The sequence below is a fragment of the Amyelois transitella genome, chromosome 18, assembly GCF_032362555.1.
Source record: "Amyelois transitella isolate CPQ chromosome 18, ilAmyTran1.1, whole genome shotgun sequence".
Taxonomy (NCBI): domain Eukaryota; kingdom Metazoa; phylum Arthropoda; class Insecta; order Lepidoptera; family Pyralidae; genus Amyelois; species Amyelois transitella.
The window spans coordinates 1,277,804-1,292,118 of record NC_083521.1 but is presented as its reverse complement, the minus strand read 5'-3'; the positions used below and the strand labels follow the sequence as shown (position 1 = coordinate 1,292,118).

General features: G+C 35.8%; 1 protein-coding gene across 4 annotated transcripts in view; it reads left to right on the top strand.

Annotated features, from left to right (window-relative positions):
* LOC106137864 (homeobox protein homothorax) overlaps window positions 1-14,315 on the top strand; it is a 293,141-nt gene that overhangs the window by 166,836 nt on the left and 111,990 nt on the right. The window lies entirely within an intron of this gene.

The window sequence follows — 14,315 nt, the reverse complement described above, 5'->3', positions numbered from 1 at the left end:
TTATGTCCGGAATGAAAATAGCTGCTTCACCCTAACAGAAGATTATCTTAATCCGTTGTCAACATTGTCGCTTGTCCTTCTTAAAGGCGAGTATACATCAGTTGTTTCTTTTAGTAAAAAAGGACAATCTATGTATGTAATGTGTTAACTTCTGTTAAAAATAGTCAATATAAATTATTATTTTTTTTTTAAAAACCATCCCGGATTGGACCCGCCTCAAACGTACCCAATAAGTGCACTGGCATTTGTTTATTGTTACAAAATAAGATTTTTCAAAAAAAAGAAAAACAGAATTATGTCTATTTTCTATCACTCTAAGGAAGCATATTAAAAATAACCTAAGTGAGCACTCCCCTTAACATTTCGCCGAACTGTTTGTTAGACGCATCACATAAATCTCGAGGATTCTGCATAAATTTACATTTTAACGGCAATGTCGTCAACATTTAGCACTCCATAAAGTTGGAACAAAAGAGTTTGAGACCAATCAGTCGACCACAATGCTGGTATTCTAAAATAAATGGCTTGTCTATGGCAATAAATAAAATATTCGCGAAAGGGTCACGGTCTCTAGGTAAACATTTTTTTAAAAATTTACTGTAATTGGACACAAATGTAATATCAAAAAAATTTGTTTATAATAGGCTATTTGACTGTATTAAAAATATACATTTCTTTTATGTCATCAGTCTTAATATTATTTTTTTGGAGCGATTTGTAATAACGCGAGATAAAAATATTGCATTATTTAAACAAAATTCGTCTCAGAAAATTAGGTTTTTATATGCAGCTGTCACGTGACTAAAAACGAACGTGATTGGCTATTTCTATTATGACGTCAATTATCCATAAACAGACTGTGGATACGATCCACGAGGAACGGTACGCCGTTCCTTAGTGTTCGCTATTATTTTTCAAGATTTTATAAGTGTTTGATCGCTCAGGATTACTCAGATAACATAGGTATTTAATAATGGAAACCAATTCCGCGAAAGCTGACAGTCGAAACCTACCAAAAGTGGACGCAATAATGGTTGGAAGAAGAAATCTGGATTGTCTTCTTCAATCCAGACAATCCAGATTTCTATGCTGCCGAACTGAGGAATGTGAAAACATCAATGTAAGTATACCTTGGTAACCACTGATCTTAGATCATGATCTGAAACCACTTCTTGCGAATATTCAAATCCATCGGCATAGAAAAAAACAGGAGATTTTATTGTTGTATTAGTGCATTGAGGCACTGCACAACATTTATAGGAACTCATTTTAATAATTTTCACACATATGACGTGGCACAAGTTAAATAAAACAAGAGAAAATCAAAACTTTTCGAAACACCAACAAGCTTTGTATGATATTTACACGAAATTTACGTCACTGCATGCCATGGCCGCCATATTGCTAAAAGTCGCGTTTTGGCGGCATATTTAAATATTGCATTTTCTTTTTCGATTTTTTAATAAAATAGCTGTAATAAAGGCAGAAAAGTATTTTTGTAGGGCTCCTTATAAACAAATAAATACCCTAAGATAGTTTTTAGAACTTTGTCAAATAGCCTATTATTTCCATCCCACCAGTGATTCCAATAATAAGGTTGTTTGAATCAATTTTGCTTGACGTGAAAAACTATAGACGTTCGATATTCGAAAACTCGCGCGCTACGGACGTTCAATTAGCTTTACAAAAGTGCAGAGGAGCTGGCACCGTGGAATTTCAGGAGCGTTCTGAAACGCTATCGGTGGTGGCGTAATTAAAAATAAACGGGCGTGGCGTCGGTGTTTACATTTTTGAACGCGCTACGTAGGGTTGCCACCGCAACGCCGCGACCGCGACGCGTACACTATTTATTATTCGTTGCTATTTATAAAGAGCTTGACACTTTTTTTTTTGGAACAGACTGTCAATTTTCATTTCTAAATTTGAAATATATTTTTCATAATTTGTTTCTTTTATTACGCTGATGAAGGTGATGCTGAACTCTCTCCTATTTGCGTGTTAAAAGTTGCAGTCTCCTTTTCAATTTGTGTAGTTTAGCATTCTTTGTCTATTGGCTCACAAATTATTTCAAAAAGCAACATAAGTGCCTTGAATTCTGTGACGCCGCAATTGAGGCAGCAGTGGATTTTCGTAGGTTGATGTGCTGCTAACTGTACAAAACTTGGAATCATGACTTTGTAATACACGTGCTAAAGATTCGGCTATTATCTTCGTTATACTATCAACCCTATCATATAGGAACTGTGTAAGACAGAGTTTTAGTCATTGCATCATCGCCGCGGCATTCGCTTCGCGTCGTCGCAATGACGCTATCCTCTACATTTTACTAAGACTTCAAGATAGAAGAATGCTTTAACAATTGTCGTATATACAAATATAGAAATCGAAGATTCAGTTCTCATTCGCTAACGTCTAAATTTAATTTAGACGTTAGCGAATGAGTTAACGTTAACGCCTTTGTTAATTGAATATTTTCTATTTCATTTAAACGAAAATAAAACAAGATAATAACAGATCATTAAAACGCATACCCATACGAATTATCCTTCTGCGCTCCCAATATTTTGATGTATCGGCGCGCGCGCTTCTATATATAATTTCGCGTCGGGCATACGTCACGCGCGTAACGAGGTGGGCGGCCGCACGACACTTTGTTTTAGCCCGCTTTTTGTCGTAGCTCCGAGGTGCTCAAACTCATTTATATCTCTCCGATTACGCCCACATTTCTTATCCATCAGAACAACCCAATGTCGCCAACCTAAACAACGTGTCCATAAATAACAGACGGTCTTAATTAAGCCGCCGTGAACCGAGTACTAGGAAAGCATAACCTAAAGCAATTACTATTTGGCCAGCGGCCGCGGGGCTTATTACGCGGCAAATATATTCGCTTATTTATGGACACAAGACGCGCGCTCCAAAAACGCGTCCACATCAATCCAGCGTTAATCCCTGGATTATTTGCGAAATGAGCAAAACTGCATTTAACGATGCGACGCGGCGCGCGCACCGACCGTGTTTATTTTAGTCGAAATAAATGATTGCGAATACCTCTCTCCCGTTTATGACGCCTCACTTTAGTTATTTGTGTTACACCTGATTTATTCCACACCTAGAGTGATGCGCGCGACTCCTCTTTCACATAAAATATCCGCTTTACGGCCCGCTCAGATAATTACTGCTCGCGCGTTCGTCGATCAACCTCTCAATTAGATGTAGAATGGACTGTATTCGAATTTCAAATGTTCAGAAGTAAGTACAAATATAATTTGGCCAGCACTATCCTCTTGGCAGGGTGCTGTTTGGCGCACATTCTCCTTGTTTTTATCTGTATTTTGCTCACCTTTGCCAAGCGCAAATTGTCACTTCCCGTTGCAATAATTTCTCATTTTTGTCACGGATAGATATCGCAGAGGTTTGTAGCTCATAGTTCGTTTTTTGATCGCTTAGCATTCGTATGGTGTGCGCGGCGAGGGCGATTGGTGCCGATAACATTTCGGTCACGTCCTTATTCAAATAACAATTAGCTGCAAGCTAAGAGATACAAAACACTTCGGGGCTGTGTTCAGCTCGCGTATCGAATGCTAATTCATCCGAGTTTAAACAAAAAAAGTAAACTGTGGCACCACGTTGGGCGCCATTTTTTTATTAGTATGTGTCAAATTATATAAAATGTAGTTGTAGTAGGCTCGGAAGATGGCTGTGCCGCCTTTTTTTATTCATGTGTCTCCCAGGTATCTCCTGAGCCGTGTGTACAGGAAAATATCTCAAGTCTTATGAGTGAAAAATTCCAGCTATTTCAACCACAAACATACACGATTAATACCTAAGTACTTTAGTAATATTATTTCAAAGAATTACCTCACCGTTCGTTGGGAATCTTGACCGATTGAGTGATTGGTGGTCGTTTAATTAGAAAGGAGCCCAAGGTCCGTACGGGTATAGTCATAAGGGTTAATTTCGAGTGTAGCTTGTTAAGACTGCGATAGTATCACGGCCTCCAGAGCTGGCTCAATATCATATGATCAGTGTACGAACATAAAATTGTTAATCTACAGAAATATACGCTCGATTCCACGCATAAAGAACAAAAAATAATAAGTTATTCGTCTAATTAACGGTTTAATTTAAACTCATTTCACTTTGTGCCTGTGTTATATTTCGTTTGTAACCCGTTTTGGTAGGAATATCGGGATATTCCCTCTTAGTGCTTTAAATTTATTTATTTATTTAATTGGTGAACCAACAGTGTTTACATACTAAACCTATTAAATAACAGGGACATAACATCGTGTTCTCATGAACAAAAAAAATTACAGGTATTACCTACACATCGTTCACCATAGATACAATTACATAATATGTAGGTACTTAATATACATATATTTGTGATTGTAATCCTAAAACATATAAATTCCTATGTTAAAAGACATTCAAATTATCGTCAAATATTTCCAAATCAAAAATATTTAAAAAAAAATGCCAATTTTTTGAAAATTGTCTCCTTGTAAAAAAATATTTTTTAACTTTGTTACAACAGATAAATAAAGTAGGGTACAGCAACGCTCTACTTCTGTAATTTTTTTATTTAGTGAGCGGAGTTGCCTCAATATCAAATGATCAGTGTACGGGCCGATGACATCGTCTGGTTTTTGATAATATTTCCACTTCTCTTTTTGTTTTGGTATTAATTTACGTCTTGAGATACGGGGCTATGATACAGGTGTACTATAGGGCGATTCGTTGCGATTTGTCGCGTCGTTATGCGATAAGATGTCGTTCATTAGAGGATATCCATTTGACTACTTATTCGATAGAAAAATTTTGCTAGTGTTCGTCCCTTTTTAATATTTATCTTAATTAGTAAGTCATTAGAAATCTTAAATTAAAGTTCATAATATTCTTGTGCGTTTTATTCATTATATTTTATAATTTTTCTTTCTTTATCTCAACATTAAAAACAAATGTAGTTATATGAAACTGAACACTATTTTTATTCACATTCGTGACAGCGATAAATATTCACAATATTCAGAGACAAACCGAGTTTACCTCAAATTAATCACCAACGCGTAGGTATAATGTTACAAGTGGGTACCAGGCGATCATGGATGCTGCGGTGTTCATAAATACGCGATATGAGAGGCCGCACACAGCGCTCCTTGGATTAATGCACTCCTGGTATCAACCGGTTGTTTGTACCAAGTGCGTGTTTCAGCCGTAAGCGATCTTCCTTTTCTAGATAAAAAAAGGCACAAGGAATCCGTGTAGAAAATTCGTTATAAATGGCGACAAGCATCCTGAAGAACATGTTTCAAATGAAAAGATTTTTTTGCATAAAGAAGAAGAATTGAAGAGAATAAAACACAACTTAAGACAACAATGCAATATGCAAATTACATACATACTAATAGTGCAATCCACATAAGGCAAATAACGAATAATTGATTAAGAAACTGAACTGACAATATTTTTTTATGATTAATAAAAACACATGTACGACATTAAGGATGAATACTTGATTTTAAAAAAAAAAACTTTTAATTTTCAAAAACAGAACCCTGTTTCATGCGAAAATTTTCAATCGAGAGGGAATGTTTAGAGCTACCGAGCCCCCCGCGGCAACGAATTATTGAAGTACCTAAGTTGGCGCGACTTATTAGCCAGCGCTCCTTATTCGACGCACAGCACATACTTTATGAAGTCTACCAACAGATGTCGTGAATATTAATGTTGAGATTCAATGAGCACATACATATAAAAGCTAATTGTTTCTTAACATTTGCATAGTTATAGAATATCTGTAATTTGAAACTAATGTGCTTATTATTTATTTAGTAGTTAAAACTTGTGACACTTATTTTACATTAATTGTGAAATTTTCTAAAAAACCTTGCGTTTGGGTTTTTTTTGGGCGTTTCAAAGTTTTTGATGACTGTTTCTGTTTGTAAAAACATCTTACTTTAAGAGATGTATTTTCTTCAACTTTCCCGGAAGGAAATAGTAAAAATATATCTCATTCACTTATTAACTAACATATTTATATGTCGTATAATATAAACATGACAAATTCACTCCATTAAATGCAAAACGTTAACTTTATAAATTGGCATATTAACTAATCTCATCGTCGCATTGAAATTCCCGTTACGTCTAAATTTATTTGCATTTTAATGATGTCGCGAATCGGGATCGAACCCACAGCCGGTTCGTCACCACCATCCGTCATAAACGTCACTTACCACCACCCCTGCTGCAGTTTAACCCCAGTAAATTATACAGTCAGCAGACCCAAAGCCCTAATGCATCTTTAACTGACAGAATTTTATGTTATTAGAGAAATTTATTTCATTAGTAAACAAACTTTTTGCAAAATAAAGAATGTCGTGTTATTGTTCTGTTTTACAAAACCCCGTATAGAAAGCGTGACAATTAGTAATTAAAAATTTATAACTAAAGAATAACATGCTTTTAAACTAATAATGCAACAACCATTGTAATACAACCATTGTAATACTTTTTTGTATTGGTGCCGTGTGGCTCCCGGCACCAATACAAAAAAGAATAGGACCACTCCATCTCTTTCCCATGGATGTCGTAAAAGGCGATTAAGGGATAGGCTTACAAACTTGGGATTCTTTTTTAGGCGATGGGCTAGCAACCTGTCACTAGTTGAATCTCAATTCTATCGTTAAGCCAAATAGCTAAACGTGGCCATTCAGTCTTTTCAAGACTGTTGGCTCTGTCTACCCCGCAAGGGATATAGACGTGACCATATGTATGTATGTATGTATGTATTGTAATACAAAGGAATAGGACCAATAATAAAAACATTGATCACGCAGTTAATCAAATACGGTATTTTTTTAAATTAATGGTATCTCTTATTAATTTTACAGTAACATTTTAATAGTCCTTACTGAGTTTAATTAACAGTAAACGATATTTTTATTCAAAAGAAGCCGTGGGCAATAATTAGTTAAAAGCAATTATAATAAAATTGCCGGCCTCTTGCCTATTTGCCATTCGACGTTAGACTGACGCTAGATTAAGTCGTGATTAGCTTTTAATTTAAAAGCAAAAATACGACTTTAAGCCTGAAGGCTGTTTCTACAGCAAGTTGAAAAGCTTCGGCTAACGTATGATTAATTTAAGAACACTAGTAAAATTAAAAGTCTAATACTTACTGTTGCTTGCTTGGTATTTCATTGTATATACGAATACACTCGTAGGAAAATAGTTTTTTTTAAATTGGTTTATTATCTGAGCTGCAAAAGCTTTATTAATTCGCTTTTGAAATTTCGGGTAAAGAAAATGAGACGGTCCTCAGAGTTGGGTGCAAGCAATAAAATACAACACCTATCTCAATGATATCGGCATTAATGAAAACCGCCGACTATCTGCGCCCAAATCCGGCCCTCTTAGTTAATATATGCGATTTTTATCAGTCCCTCCGGCCCTCCCGGCCCGGTACAGGGTTAAAAATATGCAAAAATCAGCGCCCGGGGTGAATATTAAGCAATGTAATTTTGTATAATATTCCGCAATTAAAATTCAAATTGAAATCAATGCTCGGTTGAATGGGCATTGGTGGAGGGTTCCCGAGGACCTGTGGAAGGGTAATGACGTTTGGTGCGACTATTTTTAATCCTTTAATATGCTGGCAGGGATCCGTGGAAAGATTTGGTAATAGGCGACACATATGCCGCGTGTTAATCTTGTTATAACCTTCGTCGTAATAGCGGTAGAAGGATAACGGAATGCTCATTTGAATAAAATAATGTTGTTGTAAGTGCGAATTATTGTGACGAATAATGAATAAATATTTAATGTATAGCATTCATTTGAAATACCATTAGATGTTAGGTCATTTGTAAGTCATATAGTTCAAACGGCTTAGGAACCCGAAAAGCGTGATGCACTCTACAGGTGATTCTTGACTGAATTAGAATAAGAATACATTTCTTATAGTAAGAAAAAATATCTTTGAAAAATCGCCACGTCAGATTACGTACAAAATTTGTGGAGACGTCGTCGTCAGACAGTACTATACACCCTGACCTAATCCAGAATTGTGGTCATAGGCGGTGATGATAATACATACCTATACCTATAGATTCATTTCGTAATACCCACATTAACTCAGTAACAGGCCGAGTAATTCCACAACTGTCATACATAACTAATCAACTTACTCCCATTAAAACAGTCGAACAACTCTTAAATCGCGCCAAACGGCTCAGCTTTACTACCCACCACAATATCGTAAAAGCGACAAACGTTAGGCATGAATTGTTGTAAATTCAAACATTTAGTGTGTACAAAATATTCGTGGATCGTCTCCGAGTTACGGCACACTTAATGGTCCATAAAGGCACCCCATAACTTGGCTATCTGGAGGATCATTCCAAGTGTTATTCCCTCTTAATTGGCCGTTCCGGGCGGAATCGTCAATTTGAGATATTAAACTAATTTTCAATGCTGTGTAATCGCAGAGACGTGATCCGCCATTGTAAGGGTTACACGGCTGTGCGCGTCCTTTCCCAATTGTCATAATTTTGTAGTAACGTAATAATAACTTATTGTAAATTACAATAATTCATAATATTTCAGAATTTTTTGCAAGAAATGTTATTTATTGCTTAATTATTGAGAACTTTAAATCGGGAGGATTGAAAAGTATTAGATGGAATCACAAAACCATTTTTTTACTATTCAATTTATCTATTCAAAAAAGGTTTTTAACAACAAGCGCATAAAAATCTAAAAAGTAGGACCTGTATTTAGCGAATTGATTTTAAACGAGCTTATATGTGAAAGAAAAAACTACTACATAATCGTTTTTAAACTTAGAAATGTGTGGCTCTTAATCATTTATTGTTAATCGCTGGTATAACAGTAAATGAATTTTCTCGTGTTTCGAATTCAGTTAAGTAATTATTCTTAAACTTTAAATTTGTTTTTCTAATAATTAAAATATCTAATAGTGTGTGGGTGAAGCGAAAGAAGTACCTATGCAGATCGTGGCAAGTGGAAAGATGTATTCTCTGTCCACTACACCGGGAGAGAGGCGTGCTTTTAAGTAATGTAAATTAAATGAAACCAAATTATGAGTAGAAAGCGGATCGTACAAATTGTTTGTCGGCGAAAGAGCTTCAGCATAAATTCCATGGGGCTTAAATCAACATGATTGTACAATAAGACTGTCAACTCATCAAACGTGAAATCCGCGCAACACAAAACTTTCGCTTCGCTCGCTCTCTGTCGCGTAATTAAGCGCACGCAGCATTTCGCTAGAACGCTGCGTCGCTTCGGGGGAGTTACAGCTCTATATAGATACATTACTATTTCAGGGGTGACATTGTCGATGGTTTTCAAATAGTCTTATTTTTAAATTTGGAAGTCGCTGAAATAATTTATGATGAAGGTAAGATTTGGATTATTACTGAGTACATATATCAACCATATGAAGCAAAAATTTCTGACCGGATTAAAATGAAACATGTTTTTCTAAATTTTCAAAACATTTCATTAACTTTAACAAAGCTTAAAAATTTGTAACTTACATTTTGTGTTTTAAATTAAAGTCATTTCAATTAAATTCCAATAAGGCGATAAAAGATAGATTTAAATCGAATTAAGAATTGAAGGAATTGATACCGAATTCGTTAAGGTTGTAAATATCGCTTGATGGTCATATTCATAATTGCATTGTCGCAAAAGTAAAATGGATTTAAACTCATCATTTTACGGTTAATATTTTGCCACTTGCAAGTATTTATTGCTTATAAATATGTCATCTGCTGCTTTTTAATCCTAACAGATATAATTATCTCACATTTATCCCTTAAGGGGTAGACAGAACCAACAGTCTCGAATATTAAAAAACACAAAATTTTTAATAACAGTTATTATTGTCATCAACTTATTTTTTTATCCCTAGAATTAATGTTTATATATATATATATCACGTCTTTATCCTTTGCGGGGTAAACAGAGCTCATAAGACTAAGGTAATGTGTAGTTGTTGGATGGAATAGAAATTTGGAGATAGAGATAAGAACTCAAATTTTTTAACCATTTCTAAAATTCACTCTACATTCCCACGCATTAAATAAATACACTTATAGACCAGTCTCTATATTTCTTTGTTGCATATTAAACCTTAATGTAAGGGATTAAGAATACATTAAACCATCGACTTTCGCACCATTAAGTATATCTGCAGCCTGATGCAATCCAATCCTATGCCGGCACAACATTAATAAAACTGCAGGACAAACAAAAATCTGTCTTAATTTGATGTTATAAGGGCCACGACGGCGGTAGATTTAATTTGGTGAAACCCCGGGTGCCAATTTTAATTAGCCCCCCACCCCTCGCCCAGATAAGGGTGTTTGCAAATAGGGATTGCAAAGAACCAATCCATCAAATTGCCAACGTTACGACACCGCGGTTGTAGTTTAGTGCCGCGGTAGTAGGGATATCGATAAAAAAAGTATCGATAATTTATAATTAAAAGCTTGTATGGTAAGGAAAAAACATAGCGTTACCCTGATGCTTCTGAACCGGCGAAGATTGCAAAGGTAAATAAATTAAAGAGATTCTTCTTTTTGTCTCTCTGAATCTCGATGTCTTGTGAGTTTTAGCTCTGTATGCCCCGTAAGATACAATATAAGGAAAATTTGATTAACACTCTTACTGTTCACAGTTTATACCCAAAAATAGGCAGAGAGCTTACTTCTTATCACGGATAACATTTCTCAAAAAGTTTCGTTTAACCAGATCATAAATGTTAAATAGTTCGTTATCATCAGCTATAAAATAAAAACGGGTATCAAAATACACTAAGGTATACCACTAGTACAGAATTTCGCCTTCCTTTATTCCTACTAGCATACATAATATTTGAAAATTTATCGACACATCCGCATCACTAGCCGACTCGTGCTTTCGCCTGATTGGCGTAACTCGATAGTCCTGCACTTATTGCCGCGCTAATGTGGGGACACGCGATAAATCTCCGATAGTCGATGCCGCGGGGAACTATCGACTTGTTATTAAAACTGCCATCTGTGGACTTTCCAATTTAACTAGCTCATAATCCACCAATAGTGTGTGAGATAGTTATGCTTTAAAATAATGACAATCTACAGTTTCCAAAAAGTAAACTATTGTATTTTTATGCTATAAATTTATCAAGGTATCACTTATTGACGTCACATGATTTAAATCTAATTATAACTACTACCGCTTCCAAAGCGCATGTGTAGAAGAAGCGGCGGAACAAACTACACTGCACTACTATCGATAAATAAAAGGATCGAGGTTTACGATAAGAAAAAGGATCTAAACCATAATACTACAGAGCCGAACTTAGAGTTCTTACAACAAGGTACATTAGAGCGCGATATTGTAGAACTCTTCTACTCAATAATATTTGCTGAGTTAGTGATGCAGTGATATGGCACATGATATAACGAATACTAAGCTACGCGTCCAATGATGGTCTCATCTTCTGTATCACAAACGGAATTACTACTAAAGCAAATGTTAACTTGCGCGCGCTCTAAGAGTATCATCATTACACTGGCTATTGTCCATACACACATATGGTCACATCTATATCCCTTGTGGGCTAGACAGAGCCAACAGTCTTGAAAAGACTGAATGGCCACGTTCAGCTATTTGGCTTAATGATAGAAATGAGATTCAAATAGTGATAGGTTGCTAGCCCATTGCCAAAAAAAGAAACCCAGGTTTGTAAGCCTATCCCTTAGTCGCCTTTTACGACATACATGGGAAAGAGACGGAGTGGTCCTATACTTTTTTTTATTGGTGCCGGGAACCACACGGCTATTATCCATCGATATACATAACCACGATTCTTCTTCTTCATCACCATTCAATAGACGGTAAGTCCTGAATTCCATCTGACCACCGTCACCGTGTAAAAAAGAAGCTGGAATATAGCTTGGTTGTTGCACAAACTGAATGTGTTAATTCCCATAATAACATATTATTAAGTTTATCTTCTAAACTTGAGATTCTTCTTGTAAGCTATGGGCTAAGAAAACTGTCATTATCTCAATTCCATCAGTAAGCCATACAGCTGAACACAGCCTTTCATCAGTTTTTTCCGCAAGGTATATACATATATATGTCATCATAATGTGTATGTAATATGTAGTCTCTGCCTACCCCTCCGGGAAAGAGGCGTGATTTTGTATATGTATGTATGTATCTTATAAAAATCCTATTCTCACGCGCGGAACTGCAAGACACGCGCGCTCTACGAAATTCATAATACTCGTACTAGTTCTCTCAAAACATCCCGTGGGTTTGGCGCGTGCTCCCGCACCGGGGTCGCGGATTCGGTGTCCGGTTACTGCAATCGGCTTACCGACGACGCCATGGGACCAAACACCGGAGATTATACCTAATGAACAGTACCATATAGGCCAATTATACAAGTTATTTTTTTTCTGCAAATAAAAAACCGTGTTTTTTTTAATTTCCTTCGTATAGCTAAAAGTCAGGTCCGGTAAAAGATATTATTTGTGAGAGCATTATGTTTGTTTTTAAATAAAGAACACATTGGTCAGGATTACCCTAAACCGACGAACTTGCATGAAGAGAATTATGAATGTGGATGAAGCCAAAAAAGTATACAGGGATCATGGCAAATAGAAAGATCTAGTCTCTGCCTATCTCTCCGGGGAAGAAGCTTGATTATTTACATTTATTATTGGATTAGAAATTACGCTCATTTCTTTAACGTCATTTTACTACTAAAGCTAATTGACATTAATTTTTATCTACAGCTTCTAGTAACGACTAGAAGTTTCATACAATAAATGATTGAAGCATAATTGAATGAGATATTGCATTGATGCAAAAGTAACGTTATCATCATTAAAAGGCATTAAAAGTAAACAATATCTAATTATAACTAACTTAAACTCTCTTGACTTTTCGCACGCAGTGTGTTTGTTTGTCCGTCCATTCCGGGGGTGTATTATAGGACATTAGGGTGGCGCGCGTGTGTGGGTCGAGATGAATTAGGGGATTACATCCACTGCGCTATGCAACTGCACTCTGATTTTGCACGCTAATTGTACAGGGTGATATTTATCTATAAACTAAATATATTTCACATAAAAACTAAATAAAATAATTGCTTTATGAAATGAGAATATTTTTATTAATATCCTTTTTCTCGATATCGATATTTCATATTTTGTAACAACACTTGAAAATGTAACATAAAAATTGAATCGCTAAAAAGCAAATTTGTATGCATTGAGTTTAAAACGACATAAAATCCGGCAAAATAAATCTCCGCACACGAATAAAACAATTACACAGACAATAATCCCGTTGTTTTTGTCAAACTGAAACCGTTTTATTGTGTCTTCTACACCCTATATCGCTCTGGGGTAGCTTGCTGCATCGAGGGGCGCTGCGTAATGGCCTAAGAGTAATTTTATTACTTTGCCCCTATTACCATCACAATGTGCATGCCACCGGCCGAATGCGATACGCAGACATTCGATACTATGTGTCGCATTTCATCATTCAAAAGATATTTTATCGATATATCTTAAAAACTCATCACACCAACACTAAACAGAAAACATTATAAAGCTCAAACGATACGCTTGTACATTATTAAGATGTGCAAGAGTTACTAGGAGTTCAGAAACAAGACGAAGCTTACACCCTCGTACGTACTGATTCGATTTGTTCCTGTTGCGATGAATATTTGATACGGCTCAGTGCACACTAATTTGTTTATCGTGTTTCAAGCTTCTGCTCTCCCGGTACCTGGAAGAAGATATTCGAAGCGAAAATACCAAATGGATTCTTACAAAATGTTTAGTTTTTTTATGTCTAAGAAGCACTACTTTAAATGAACAATAATAATTATAGAATTAAGGTGAAACTTAACATATTAATTTAAAATAAGAGATAAATTACGACATTTGTACAAAATTTTTATGTTTTAATCGTTGTTATCGTGCACAAATCTACGCAACGGCCCGCTGGATACTTAGAGCACGACATACCAAGAATTAATTAAGCGTAGGTACCAAAGATAGGAATCAGCGGTGTGGCAGGTGATTAAATAAATACAAGTTGGCGTTTCTAATTAATATGCCAGACGCACGTTGATAAGCGAGCTAGCAGCGAGACATCTCTTACGATTTCTAACCGCTCGGTACTTCGCGATTAACACATTATTATAATTATGCAAAATTTGTCTTGTCTATGTGTGGAATACAGGAGTCGTGATGGTTTCAAAATGAAATCTT